The sequence below is a fragment of the Hippocampus comes genome, unplaced genomic scaffold (assembly GCF_001891065.2).
Source record: "Hippocampus comes isolate QL1 unplaced genomic scaffold, H_comes_QL1_v1.1 scaffold128, whole genome shotgun sequence".
Lineage (NCBI taxonomy): Eukaryota > Metazoa > Chordata > Actinopteri > Syngnathiformes > Syngnathidae > Hippocampus > Hippocampus comes.
This window is the reverse complement of record NW_017805852.1, coordinates 202006-217633: the sequence shown is the minus strand read 5'-3', so window position 1 is coordinate 217633 and position 15628 is coordinate 202006. Positions and strand designations below refer to the sequence as shown.

At 42.7% G+C, this 15628-nt stretch overlaps 1 long non-coding RNA gene across 1 annotated transcript in view; it reads left to right on the top strand.

Annotated features, from left to right (window-relative positions):
- LOC109526930 (uncharacterized) overlaps positions 1–4747 on the top strand; it is a 23386-nt gene extending 18639 nt beyond the window's left edge. The window contains exon 3 of the long non-coding RNA XR_002170436.1: positions 4517–4747. This is a non-coding gene — a long non-coding RNA (uncharacterized LOC109526930). The remainder of the gene's footprint in view (positions 1–4516) is intronic.
- Positions 4748–15628: the final 10881 nt, after the last annotated feature.

The window sequence follows — 15628 nt, the reverse complement described above, 5'->3', positions numbered from 1 at the left end:
TGTGTGTGCGCGTGTGTGTGTGTGTGTGTGTGTGTGTGTGTGTGTGTGTGTGTGTGTGTGTGTGTGTGTGTGTGCGTGTGAGAGAGAGAGAGGCGCTAATGCACCTAGGTGTGATTAACACCCGAGCACATGGTCTGATGGTGCTAGCCATACTGCTCAGCGCTACGCTAGCCTCAGCATGCGCGATAGTAACTAGTGCGTGGATGTGTGTGTGTGTGTGTGTGTGTGTGTGTGTGTGTTTGTGTGTGTGCGAGCGTGTGTGAGTCAGCTGAACGATAACGTCCTTGAACGCATCGTCCAAACTTGAAAGTCGCGGGAAGCCTCATTAATGAAAATCAATCAGTTCAAAGTGACTTTAACAAATGCACGACTAGGTCATATCATCTCTCTTGTCTTCATTTTTACATGTGTGTAGATACAGAGGCTGTCATTTTTTTGCCCAAATAAGCTGCTGTTTCCCGCAAAATGAAATTGATTTCACGTTTAATGAAACCGCAAGACAAAATGTGAGCTTCAAACCAAAATGGCCGACTTCCCGCACCTGTATCATCCGTCACGTCTCTTTTCAAGCATGGCTTCCTGAGACTTTTTTGTGGGTCCACTCATGATGGACATGTCTTGAAACATCTTGTTGCTTCATGAAACAGAGTTTGAAAAAATTCCTTCGATTGAGTTTGTACTTTGAAGACTCTCGGGTAATAACCCTAAAAGGTGCACTTCAAACCATAAAGGCTGACTTCATTTTTAGACATGGCTTCCTTTTTTTTGTGGTTCTCCTTGTGATTGACATGCACCTAATTTCATGTTGATAAGGGGAACCTGATTTCGGAACTGAATTATCAAAAATTCCTGTGAAGCGTTTGTCATTGAAGGACAACCGACCTTGAAACAACCAAAACGACTCAAAAAATGGTAAAATTCCTGCGTTGTCCTAGTCAGGGCTTCTTGAGGATTTTTTGAACCTCTGGATGAGCCCTTGGGTTTTCAAAAGCTCTCTTGGTGCTGGTGTTTTTGAAAATGGCCAAAAATTGACCCCAGATGGCCGACTTCCTTTGTATTTTCAGGCATGGATTCTCCTTTTTTGTGGGTCTACTCATGAAAGTCATGTCTACTTAATTTCATGCTGCCAAATGAGACTGGGTCAAGTGGCTGAATGTGACAAAAATTTCAAGGAGGAGATTGTGCTTGAAAGAGGAATGGAAAATTCAAAATGGCGGCTTCTTTCAAAAGCTCTCTTGGTGCTGGTGTTTTTGAAAATGGCCAAAAATTGACCCCAGATGGCCGACTTCCTTTGTATTTTCAGGCATGGATTCTCCTTTTTTGTGGGTCTACTCATGAAAGTCATGTCTACTTAATTTCATGCTGCCAAATGAGACTGGGTCGAGTGGCTGAATGTGACAAAAATTTCGAGTAGGAGATTGGAAATGGAAAATTTAAAATGGCCAAAATGAACCCAAAATGGTGGCTTAGAAACAAAACGGCAGCCGTCCCGTGTCTTTTCTTGGATGACTTCTTAAGACTGTTTTGTTGGCCTACTCACTATTGACAATGTCTACTAAGCCTTATTTTGTTGAGTAAAACAGGCCGAGAGGTCGAAATTTTCAAAGTCTCATTCAAAGAGTTTGTACTTAACAGACTCACATTTGCATTTACTTTTTTTTTTTTTTTTTGTGGTTCTACTCATGATAATTTTACCATACTTGCTAAGTAAAACTGGCAAAAAAAACCACAACGGGAAAGTCCCCGCGCCTCCATGTTCCTTTCATGTAATTGGTGAACTAATATATTTTTAACACAAAGATGTTAAAAGAGGACGTTTTAGAGGACGATCCGTGGCCTTGATGACTCTTTTTTTTTTTTTCTCTCTCTTCGCAGAGTATTCCGAGAGAAATCATTTGACGCGAGCGGGCCGCTCTAAAAGGGCGCTTGTCACTCGGCGTCCTTGTCAGCGACGTGTCAGAGTGTAATTAGCAGGCCGGCGACGGACGAGCGTCATTTCACTTTGAGACCAAAACTGGCTCAGGAAGGGAGGGGGTGGGGGGGAGGGGGGTGCGGCAAGGAACTTTAAATATATTTCAATAAAAAGGAAAAAAATAAATAAATAAAGAAATAGTCGTTTGCTTAAGAAAGCGCAGCAGTCATGAACTCCCCGAGTGCTGAACGACACACGCGCGTGTGCGTTTAAAGACTGTTTAATCACACGTCCGCTGAGAGTGGATCGACTGAACACACAAAACGAAAGCACTCGCGGGCATTCCAAGCCTACAATAGCCATGTAAAATCTCAATGGCTAAAATAATCGGATCAGGATCGGAAATAATCCAAACATGTGATGGCACGAGGGAACATGTGAAAATCCAGATTCGATTTACATCGCTGCCCAATTTTTTGTGATGAATGACACTGCCGAGATGGATCGCTTCAGCTGCGATTCCCACACCGGAAGTGGTGACGCAGACAAATAGCGTAAAAACAGGAAGTCATTTGTTCACTGTGTAAATGTTTGTAACTTAACGGTGTTCTTCGTGGTTATCTTAATATTTGTTCTTTTTGTAATTCAGTAAAAAAATAACATCTTCCTCACTCCAACCCTCGACTCTGCTGTAGGTCGATATGGTTCAGAGTAGAGGGAGCAAAAAAAAAAAAACCATCAGAGAAAATGTGTCTTTGATGTTGCCCGTGCTATTTCCTTGAGTGAATCAACGTTTATTGATGGCGTGTCAAGTCCCTCGCGGACTCAAGTGGACCCTCGGGCCCCCCCGCCGCCTATGTGTCTTCACTGTACGGAAAGGACTCGGCAAATAAAATAAAGCCCAAGAAATTCAACGTGACACGTTCAGCCTGCGTGCGCGCATGTGTGTGCGTGGGGTGCGAAAATAGCGCAAAGTAGGAGGACAGGCGGCAGATGTTAAATCAGCACGACGACCTCGGCATTGATTTGGACACGCGTCTTCTGCTGTGCGTTGACGTGACGACAACCCGCCCGACGGCCGCGCTGCAACGATTGTCGTGCGAGTGTCAGATTGCTGACCAGCTTCATGCATTTTGATGCCATCTTTGCTCTTCTTCCTGCCGCCCGCTCGCAGCAAACATTGCGGGTGACATCTCTCTCTCTCTCACACACACACACACACACACACACACACACACACACACACACACACACACACACACACACACACACACACACACAGAGGAAACTACTGCTTTGACTTTCAATTGAAAAAGTTTGATGTCTCTTTTTGACTGAAATGGGAAACACCCCTCATTTTACGATGAAATAAAAATAGCAGGAGTGGCATGGTGGACGACTGGTTCACACGTCCGCCTCACAGTGCAGAGGTCATGGGTACGATTCCGGCTGCGGCCTCCCTGTATAAAGTTTGCATGTTCTCCCCCGTGCCTGCGTGGGTTTTCTGCGGGTACTCCAATTTCCTCCCATTTTCCAAAAACATGCATGTTTGGTTCATTGAACCCTCGAAATTGTCTTTCGGTGTGATTGTTTGTCTGTGCGTGCCCTGCGATTGGCTGGCAACAGGTTCAGGGTGTCCACCGCCTACTGCCCGAAGACGGCTGGGATGGGCCCCAGTACGCCCGCGACCCTCGTGAGGATAAAGCGCATTATGGATGGCTGGAAATAGCTGCCACCTCTCCTGACCATGAAAAGTGGGGCAAAAGCCTATTTTTGGTGACTGAAAACAAAAATGCCCACTCCTTTTTGATTATCAATTCACAAAATAAATCAGGTGTTTTTTTTTTTTTAACTTTCAACAGACAGAAAACGAGAGAATTCTTTTTCGATCAGTAGAAAGTCAGCTATTGTTTAACTTCTTTTGCCTCTGCTTTTTTGTCTTTCAGTTGTAAGAAAAAAAAAATCTTTCAAAAAATTCTTTCAATGGAATAAAATCTCCTTTTTTGACCATCGATTAAAAAGATTAACTTTTTTTGTTACATTCAATTAAAAAAAAAAAAATAATCGTCATTTTTTTTTTTTAAAACAAAAAAGACTAGGTGTGTTTTACTTTTAATTGGGCGGGGGGGAAAAAAGGTCCCTTTGTTTTTTTCTTTCTCAGGGCATTGAATCGTTTGAAACTTTTCTGGTAGTCCTACAAGACGTTTGGCCTCTCATCTGTGCAGGCGACATCAGTTCACGAACAAGGATCGGTTCGGATTGTGCCAGCCTTGTCTATCAAGGGGAAAAAAACAAACAAACCAACAAAACAAAAATCCCATTTAGAGCCATTTCATCTTATTTTGTTTTATTTGTGAAGAAGGAGCACTGAGTAAATCCAGATTGCGACATTAGCTTCTTCGCATTCGCGAGCTAGCCGCCGACTGTCGATCTGTGAATGCCTGTCACTCCATCTCCGAAAACGTCAAATGTTTTGGGCGAGCGTGTGCTTCGCAACCCACGCGGCACGACCGGCCAATCAAACGATGTCATCGGCGAGACGGGAAGTGAAATATTGCCACCCTGCTTAATGACATCACACTGGATTCCGCTTCTCATTTAAAGGCAAAGCACGAGTGAGACGAATGGATGGACACGACGCCCCGGCGCGCCTTGTCGCGACCCGTTGCCTCGACTCGGTGGCTGAATGATCGGAAGCTGTGACTGGCTCCCTCCGGCATCAGAGAAATGTTCTCACAGTAGCGCCTCCTCCTCTTCCTCCTCCTCCTCGTCAATGTGGACTCCATGGCGAAACAAGTCAGCCAGTAAAAAGTCCAATAAAAGTAATAAACGTGAGTGTTGGTTGGCTCGCCGCATGCGTGCGCGCGATCATCACTCAGCACGCGGCTAATGAAAGCGGAGGCCACGGAGATGATCTGCAAATGAGCCAATCAGTCAGCTGGGAAGAAAAGTGAGAATTAATTAGAAGCGATGATGATGATGATGATGATCATGAAGATCAATCAGTCCAAAAAAGTTTCAGCGTTTACTTCTTAAAGTTGATGGGGTCAGCACCATGAAATTTGGTGTGTGTGTGGATCACGAGTTGACCCACAAAAACATTTAAAAAAAAAACTCAAGAAACCACCCCCAAAAAGAGACTGAAGCTCTGTTTGAATTGCCAATTTTGGGCTGTTCCGGTGGTCCGTCAAAAAAAAGTTTTGAAAACTCAGCCTCCAAATCCAGTTTCATGTTCGAACTGAAAATTTGGTAGACATGTCTATCATGAGTGGGCCCACAAAAAAAAAACATCTCAAGAACCTTCCACAAAAAGACACCGAAATTTGCAGAATTTTGCTTTGCCTTTGTTATTTTTAGCTTACTTTGGCCTGTTCCAGTGGTCCTTCAAACAAATTCATTCTTGAGAATTGTTGAAAATTCACACCCCAAACCCAGCATCTGTGAACTGAAAAAATGGCAGACTTGTCCATCATGAATAGACCCGCAAAAAGTCTCAAGGGTCCATGACTAAAAAAATTCAGCCCTCGAAGTGACTTAAATGGAATTTGTTCGACGAGTCTATCATGAGTAGACCCACAAAAAAAAATCACTCATTTTTGGCTGATTGTGACCATTTCCAGGGGTCCTTAAACGACAAACTCCTCCAAGAGCATTTGAAAGTCTCCCCCGTGCAGCCAGTTTTCCATAGTAACAAGATTTTGGTCAACATGTCTGTCATGAGCAGAGCCCCCCCAAAAGTCTCAATTTTGGTCGGCATGTCTATTTCGAGTTAAAAACGCCATGCCCAAAAAGACACAAAAAGTCGGCCATTTTGACTCAAAGTGAGCATCTTGGGCTCATTTTTGCCATTCCCAATCATGCTTCACTTTTTGAAAACTCAGCCACCGAAGCTCGTTTGACTTTGCAACGTGAAATGAAAAGTTGCCCAAAAAAAACAAAAAAAAAAACAAAAAAGCTCACAAGGCCAAAAGTTGTGGAAAGTCTGCCATTTTTTTTTTCTGTTCAAACATTTCCGAGGGTCCTTCAAATTTGATGCACATGATAGCAAAACTGCCCTCCCGCTTCCTCTTCCCGCTCGCTTCGCCCTCGTTGCCCCGCCAATCATTTTCATCATCATCAATTTGTGATGAAGAAGCCACGTCCTTGTCAGCTGCGCGCAGCCGCCTCCTGCTTTCTGACATTTCGAATAGCTGCAGTATCTATTACGTAGGCTCAACGTCGCTTCCATCCGACCGGAACCTCCGACGTGGCGATTTAGTAAATTTCATATTTAAAAAAAAAATTAATATATAAAGTCGATATTATTGGTCAGTCCAGATGTGTGCGCGCTATTTCCTTTTATGATATGTGATTATTTTTGTCTTTATTATTTAATTTATTTACAAATTATTGATCAATCTATAGGTGAGCCACAGTGGAGATTAAGTCTGCACACCCCTGTTGAAATGGCAGGTTTTGTGAGACCAATCATTAAAAAAAACAAACAAAAAAAAACGTTAATGTGACTGACTCAAATCAAAGAAAAAAAACAAAAAAACCAACAACATCTTCGAGCAATGAAGCAGTTTTGCATCCTTCGCATGAAATGTTCTCTCGATATATTCGGCGCGCGTTTGTTATCGTCAATTTTCAATTCCAGCACAAAGGAGAGAAAAAAAAAAAGAAGAAAAGCAGTGTAGTGGCGCATTAATTGGAAAGTCTAATTGTGGCGATGGCATCTCGCTAATTGAATTAGCAGCGAGAGGAGACCAAAAAAAAAAAAACATGGATGTTAGCTGGTGACATTGAGAGAAGAAAACGAGCAGCACTTTGAGATGTGTTGAGAAATCTGGCGTGCATTAGAAGTAACATCTATTACTTTATTATTATCATTATTACAGGAGTGTAAAGTTAGCGAGTTCACATACAAACCGTATGAATGCACTGCACTGGATCTATTGCCTGAAAACAACAAATAATGACATTTACCATCAGGAGCAGCCCCCCCCCCTCACACACACACACACACACACACACGCACGCACGCACGCACGCACAGCAGCTGACGCCAAACATTTGTTGACTCGGAAAGCGGAGCCACATGCTGCTTCACCAGGTTTAGAGGGGAATCTTACAGTGGAATGTAAGGGAACGGGTTATGTTGTGGCAGTAAACAAGTGACTAACTGACAGTGATCTGGTTCACCAACTAACTAAATAACTGATTGGAAAAATAGAGCGTGTCGAAACATGACACAATGTTGAGGCAAAACAAAGACACCACGAATAATATGAAAACCCCCATTTGCATACCAGTTACTGTGCGAAAACAAACAAACAAAACAAAACAAAAAAAAAACGGGATCCAGGGGAGCAAGACGAGGACGAAATGAGGAAGCATTTGCAAGACGAATAAAACAAGTTATGGAATAAAGAGAGAGAGGAAAAAAAAAATGCGTATTAAAGAAGCAACTCCAGAGACGTTGACTTGTGGTTTGCGGCGTTGACAATCACAAATGCACTTCTTCTTAATAGCAATTGCCAATTTGCCTCACGGGCTGTTCGGTCCAACTGGCTATTAGCGCCAATAAGGTAAACAGTGTGCACAAGCGCCCGGATGACTCGACAAATTGCCTCTTTTATCACCAAAATTGGGTGCCGAGAACGCAAATTCACTCACACGCGCACACGTTCTCACTCCCTGCGGCGAGCGCTATGAAAACACATCCTGCCGTGAATGGCAATCAACTCATCCAGCTTTTTTTTTTTTTTTTTTTTGTCCTTTAAAGATTCGCAAAAGATGACACGCAAAATAAGTCAAAGGTTAAAGCTGATATTGAGGCTGCTTCGCCAATGGGATTTTCTTTTTTTTGGGGGGGTGGGGTGGTATTGTCCAGGGCGGCCCGGGCCTGCGTGAGTTTTCTCCGGGTCCTCTGGTTTCCTCCCACATTTCGAAAACGTGCCTGGCAGGCTGATTGAACACTCGAAATTGTCCCTAGGTGTGAGCGTGAGCGCAAATGGTTGTTCATTTCTGTGTGCCCTGCGAATGGCAGGCAACCGGTTCAGGGTGTCCCCCGCCTACTGCCCGAAGACGACTGAGATAGACTCCGGCACCCCCCGCGACCCTTGTGAGGATAAAGCGGATCAGAAAATGGATGAATGGTATTGTCCAGATTTGGTGCAAAGTCAGGCCAGGATAGACTCGGTCGCGAAAGCGCCATCTGGTGGAGCTGGTGGGCACTGCAGCATTTAGGTCCAATCTGGATTCATTCCACTTTGTGTGACTTATACGTCTGTCTCTAAACAAAGACAAAAATGTTCTCTTCTTCTCATCCTCGGATACGTGTGTGTGTATGTGTGTGTGTGTGTGTGTGTGTGTGTGTGTGCGCGTGCGTGTTTGTGTTATGATTCATTGTTGGGCAGCACAGATTGCCAAACAAGGGATTGAAAAATGAAACGTTCCCACCAGCAGGCGACGATTGATTAACCCCCAAACTTTTTTTCTTTTTGTCCTCTTCTCTTTTCTTTTTCCATTTCCGCCCTCCGTCTTTCTCCTCGTGGTCTTCATCCACTCCAATCACGTGATGCTGCACTTTCATCTCTTCTGTCTCCTCTCATTAAAGATTACATTTTTATATTGAATTTATTACTCATTAACATATTTACAGTTCATCAAAAAAAAATATTGTATAATGTCACGATATGTGTAAATAGAATACAGGAAAGCAGGACTTGAACGAACGCCACAGCGAAGTGGAAGAATACGCGTCGACTGATGATTTCATTGTTTAATTGTTGTATTATTTCGTCTCCTAATGATAAGTTTGACTCTTGTTTTAATTTCAACCAAAAAAATGACAAGTGTGTTCATTACATACAAAGCTCCCCCACCCTCCCTTTCTTGTTTTGTGTTAGCTTTGCTCCTTAGCATGACGGCACACAGCCACTCTTGCACGCGCACACACAAAAACAGAGGAGGAGACATTGCATAGGGCAGACGCAGAATGCGTTATACAAAGTCTTCTATTGTGCTCCACTTATTCGTAAGGGTGCAAAATAAGTATGGGAAATGAGCCGCATGCTGCTTCACCAATGACATAAATATAGCTTGGAGCTCCTCTCCACTGGTAAATTTCCACAGCACAACTATTACTACTACTTACTACTTTTTTTGTTTGTTTTTTGTGGAATAATGACACCGTAATGCTGCTATGAATTTCAAAGGCGCAGACTCCATTTTGAACTAAATTAATAACTTCGAATACCTCAGAGCACTTTATGGAGTAAATAATTCACCGTAATAGTATGACTGTCCATTACAATGCACAATGACAGTCTATATTCATTTGGGAATGTTGTTCATTATCCCCCCCCAAAAAAATGAAAACCACTCGATGTCGCATTATCATCGGTGTCATCGTAAAAACATCAAAACCAGGACGAGGCCATCAGAATTGAATCACAACCAAATTTTAAGAAGCCTTCAATGGAAGTTTGGTGTCGAGATGAAATCATAATGAGGAAAATAAGTACACAGCGTCTGCGTAAATAAATCAGCTCGCCCGAGTCGGAGAAAAGTAACTTTTCCGATGCGTCACGCTGTGCCTGACGTTTCATGCGCGCCATTAACTTCGCCGCTCGACACGCTCGCAGCGGGAATTCTTCAAATAAATAAATGAACGCGCGCGCATGAACGCCAAACTAAAGACGCAGGTACGGACTTTTCTCTTTCCTGCCGGGGCGCAGCTTTCAATTGCATCCCAACGTCCAGCAGGGACCGCGCGCGGGCGGGTTGGAGATGTGGCTGAGCGGCTGTGTCGAGGCTTTGCTGAGTCAGCAGAAGAAGAATTAAGATCTGGACACACACACACACACACACACACACACACACACACACACACACACACACACACACACACACACACACCTACCTGCGAGGGAAATAGGATTAGATGTAGCTGAAGTTATTACAGGAAAGTGTTTTTGTTGCTCTGCACGCTTACAGGTCACGTTGTCCTACAGCTCGCGTGTTTCTAGTGTGTGTGTGTGTGTGTGTGTGTGTGTGTGTGTGTGTGTGTGTGTGTCCTTGTCCAAGTGACATTTTGCGCATTTTGTGACGAACTCTCTTCCCATGTTGTGCTTTCAATGTCACCGATGTCATCCAGAAAGTAACATGCACTTTTCAGGTCCCAAGGCGATGCGTGGCATCCATTTTGAATTTTAACGGCTCAGGGTCACTTTGGCGGGTGGTCTCCATTTTGAATTTCAAAATACGCAGTATTTTATTGGAGTTTTGAGTGTGTTGGATACAAAGTGAGTTTTGAAAATGAGGGGGTCTGTTTCAACATTTTCTGTTTTGAGGCAATTTGGGTTTTGAGTGCGCAGGGGAGGGGCCATTTTGAATTTCCAGTGTGGGGATGGCGGCCATTTTGAATGTCGAGTGTGTGGTGTCCACGTTAAATTTTCAGTGTGCAGGGGTCATCTGAGTTTCAAGTGATCTCTCACACACACACACACACACACACACACACACACACACACACACACACACACACACACACGCACACACACACACACACATCTGCGCTAAATTGCAAGGAGATTTATTTTGCCCATTTTGTGTTTTTTTGACCCCGCACGCTTTCCCTAAGTTATATTTGGAATTTGAGCTGAGTGCATCAAATTTGAAGTGCGCATGGTCCGCAATGAATTTTAACTGTTTAGGTAGAGAAAAAAATATATACATAAACGGGGAAAAACTATACAAAAGTATTATCTGATATTCGTTTTTGTAAATGAAAAAAAAAAGAAAAAAAAAAAACAATGTCGAAATATGATGCCACGCAAAGTGTCCCCCATAGTAAAAGGTGCACGGCCGATCAATGGGATCGTGCCACACAAAAATAGACAGACAAGAACACATGCGCGCAAACGGCACCGACCTCATCAAGTATTTCAGTTGAGTGGAGTAAAAATCTGGCCTGTATGTTCTTGCCTCCCGAACTGAGTGTGGCTCTACCCTTATTCTTTTGGCATGTCCCCCCGAGAAAAAAATATGCAAACAGAAGCTCCTTTCAGCCCTTTACTGTGTGTGTCTGTGTCTGCGTGTGTGTATAGAGGCCCTAATTTGATGTCTAAATAAGTGGTCGCTGCCTTCCGGGGCTTTCCCGGCAATACATCACGGCGGCAACAATGGAGGCGTCCCCGGCGGAGGCACCGCTTGGCTACTCACGCACGGCCTTGTGGGGAATGCGAAGAAACACTAAATGACACACATGCGCGCACGCGCGCGCGTACATACGTACACGTGTACACACAAGGTGTCTGTTTTGGTCTTTTTGTCATTAGTGTGTAAGGGAGCCAGAGCCAGTCGTCCCCACAAGAGCAAACACGCTCATGAATAATTGAAGTCGCCTTCATGTCAACGGAAGTGACACCAACAAGAGTCATTTAAGTATATAACACACTCACACACACCACACTGTAATGAAATGTAAGCGAGTATAGTGGCCCGAAAGGGATACATCGGCCTTGTCAGCGCTCATTTGAAGGCTGAAGGCTCCTCGCTGGGGGATTTCATGACGCAGCTCAAAGACAGAATGATATCTGACCGTTTGAAAGGAGATGATTACGCTTCGTAGCGCATTCAGCGTGTCCGAAAGTACAAACGGAGAAGAAGGCGCAACTCGTGACGCACTGATTGAAAAAAAAAAAAAAAAGGCAAGTAAGGCAGCAACACTATTTTGCATTGAAGAGTGAACGGCCACGAATTCATGGGTCGGCAATGACAAATTGGCAGGAGATTTTTGTGAACCTCTTTGGCCGAAAGTCTCTTTTTTTTTTATTTTTTATGCTCAGACAAAAGCAACGGCTTCCGCAGATAGTCATGCTAGCCTCATAACATAATTATCGATGTCATTTTGGTATGTTCTGGAAAGGCAGAAAAAAAGTCGCCCTCTGCTGTCGGCCTTCGGGCTCGCATTGCAAACGTCACCGCTTTTGGGGTTTGGTTATGCACAATTCATTTCATTATTTTAGAATACTTACTTTTGAATCATTTCTCATTTTGTGTTGAATATTTCAGGATTTTTTTTTTAGATTTTCTCCCCACGCCCCCACCCATTTTCTTCTATTTAATTTAAAGTTTCATCATTTTTCTATTTTTTTAAAATCAGTATTGCAGTGTTTTCCGAAACCTTTTATATTTCATATTGTATTTTGTTTTCTTGTATTTCACCTAATTGTTTTATTTATCTCTAGTATTCAAAGTATAAACTTTTGGCTGGATATAAAAATGATTTGTTCTTATATTTTGTGTTTAAAAACCAGCTGTTTTTTGCTGTAATCATAATATTTGTAGTTTATCTTTAATGTTATAAATATTTTTAAATCTAAAAAGTTTGTGTTCCACGTCCAATATCTGTGTATTTTCCGAATATTTTTCCATTTTTAGATTTTGTTTTTTGTAATTTTGTATTCTTTTGAGCATTCTCTCTTTGGCTGCCTCTGATATGATGTGTGCCTTTTCGTCTTTGTTTCCATCTTCTTCGTTCTTCTCCACTGCTTTGTTTAACGCTCAGCCAGTGCAGTTGGCCCGGCGATCAATTAGAGCGCCGGGAAATCAATTAAGGCCGCCGGCAGGAAAAAAAAAAAAGAGAGAAAAAAAAAGGCTGATGCCGTTCATTAGGGTTTAACGCGCATAATGGACACGTAATGAAGAGGTACGAGTTGGCGTTGACTCTCCTCGCCGGGGCCGAAGGGCTTCGTCAAGGTGCCAAATGCGCCAAAGGGGGCCAGTGGGAGACATTTTCTGCAACCAGGCGAGCCAAAGCGACAGCGAGAGTCCATTTGAGGCTAAAAGACACCACATCAACTCTATAATTGACCCCACACTGCAAATTTGAAACACGCATGCTATTTTCGGAGATTTCTTTCCCTTCCCGACTTTGTCTCATTTCTGGATAGTTCGCTACTGGTATTTTCTCATATTTGTGTATTTCTTAAAGTTATTTATTTGGAATAAATTGAAATATTTTATCAGGGTTTTTTTTTCTGTTCATGTCAATTTTTTTTCATTTTTAGTCATGTAGTTCCTAAAGTTTTGTGATGCCTTTTTGCTTTTTTCCCATTTTTTTAAATGTGTCCAAATATTTTAATATTTATTTATTTTTTCCGAATATTTAAAATGTTTTCCTTGATATTTCTGATTTAATCCCAAACTTTTTAGCTTGATTTTTTTTGGAGCAGTATGTGTGTATTTCTTTTGTATATGTCCTTTGGAGTCATCCAATTTGTATGTTTTTACATTTGTAATTATTATGAATATTTGTTTCTTTTTTTCTTTGTAGTTAAATGCATGTTGTGTCATTTCTAATGTTTTGTCATTTTTCCTCGAATTTTGGGTGTTGTCATGCGGCACAGAGCAGTCGCACTATTTTGAATGATGGCGTGTCTTATATAAGCTAACGCTAACAGGAGCACACAGTTTTTTTTCACGTTCTTTGTCCGACTCGAAAGCGCAGCTCACTTTGTGACTCAAACGCCTATTCTGAAAAAGGAGGGGCGAAGAAAAAAACTTGCGTGGAGACTTTGTCGGCATTTTTTTTCCCTTCCTGTTCCTGTCGGAGGGGTTATTTAGGCCACTTTTCCGTGCGGTGGTCGCGCGTACGACATTAATATTTCATGCGATTATTTTTCTGTGAAGGCAAAGTATTCTCTTTTTCATCTGTCCTCTTTTTTTATCTGACACGCCGCTATTTTTCTTCTTTCATTCTCTCCCCATTTTACTCCTTCATCATCCGCCGCCGTGTGACAGCGACACATTAATCCTGCCGCGCGCACGCACGCGCGCGCACACACACACACACACACACACACACACACACACACACACACACACACACACAGGTATGAACTAGTTTCAAGAGAAGCAGAGTATGGATTCTCTAATGGGCGCTAAACCAAAATGAGCATCTCAGAACAAGAATGGGCTAACTCCATTTCTGTTGTTTTTCAGTCAAATAAATATCTTTTCAAATGTGCTTTTATTCTCTGAAAACCGTGTATCACTTGGATTCATTTTTGCCTAATACTGAGCGGGTTTTTCTCCTGTTTTTATATTCTTGTCCAATATTTTATTTTACATTCTTGTTCACTTTGTGTAGTATTTTCTTCATTATAATTCTTTTACAATCAATATCATAATCATAATAAATATGAATGATGGATCACAATCAATATGATAATGCTTGTTTCATTGAATGTTTTTCAAACTCAGTTAACCCCCTCAATTGCAGGTTGCGGGATTGTGCTCTCACTAGTTTGTAGAATTATTATTATTATCATTATTTTTGGTACAGAAGGCAAATTTATTTTCTACCACCATTTTATGGGGTGCAATTCAATTGTTGAACACCAGTTGGCGGCACACCATTTAGTTTAGCGCTGTGGCAGGATTAAAAACAGGAAGTCTTTCTGCTCAGCCTCGTTTTTGCTGAGGAGTCAATCCTCTTCAATCCTGCTCTTTACGCCTACAGAAAGTGACGGTCGGAGGTTCATTGTACATATTTGTGCATGATTATTGATGTGTATTGTGAGACGGATTTTCCTTATTGTAAGGGGTAGTTTAGAACATAGGGGTTTCTATATCCCAATACTCTTCCTCAAGCATAAGCTGCGCCCCATAGCCCCTGGTAAAGTTTTGTAGAACTCCGTTAAAATGGAAAAAGGTTTTTTGCGTCATCCCTCATATTCGCAAATAAATGCCAATGAAAGCGCGGCCTCCTTGGCAGAGGTAACAAATGAGCCTTTGCGCGGGGACAATAAGTGTCCCGGCCAGCATTTAGCGAAACACCTTGCGCGGGTCCAACTTGTGTCGGAGAAATCGCCTCCATTATTCAATTGAGCCTCGGCACCAACACGCCGGCGGAGCGTGACCGCATATCGGTCGCAACCGCCGCGCTAACGGCCGTCATTGTTTGTTTCCGCATCGACTTGATTAAGCCGCCATCATTATCCTGGTGGGGAGAGCGCCGACGCAATCAGCGAGCGGGCCGCACAAATAAACAAAATGCACACAATATAACACATTTGGGGTGGAAAAAAAAACAAAAAAACCGTCAATGCGACGCAGGGGGGACCATGCAGGAAAACGGCAGCCTTTTCTTTTAAACAGCGGACAACAACCCGGCGCCTTCCATCTGTCTGCTAGTTGTTTGAATTTGGTCGAGATCAGACAAAATCTCGTCTTAGAATTTATCTTGAAAGGGCCACTGGGAATTTCCCCACATGAGCCCAAAATGGCTGCCTTGAACAAAAATGGCTGACCTCGAGGGTCTTTTCGAGCGTGGCTTCATTTATTCTTGATTTGACTTGATGTTTTTAGTTTCGCTTTCTACAGTCTTCACTATGAATTTTGTGTTTTAGTGTTTATTGTTGTCTGAATTCTTTTTGCTCCATGTACAGCATTTTATACACAGCGGGGGAGTGGGTGGGGGAGTTCAAGTGCTCGAGAAATAGAGCCCAGTTGAGTTGATTTTTTGTGAGTCGACTCATAATAGACATGATTGCTACATTACATGCTGCAAAGTGCAACTTGGCTTCAGGGGCTGATTTTTTTTTTTTCTTTTCAACTCTTCGGTTTCCTCCGATGAAGGACTCCCGCAAATAGTCGAAATAACTTGAAAATGACGACTCCAAACCAAAATGACTTTTTTTTGTTTGTGGGTCTACTCACGAT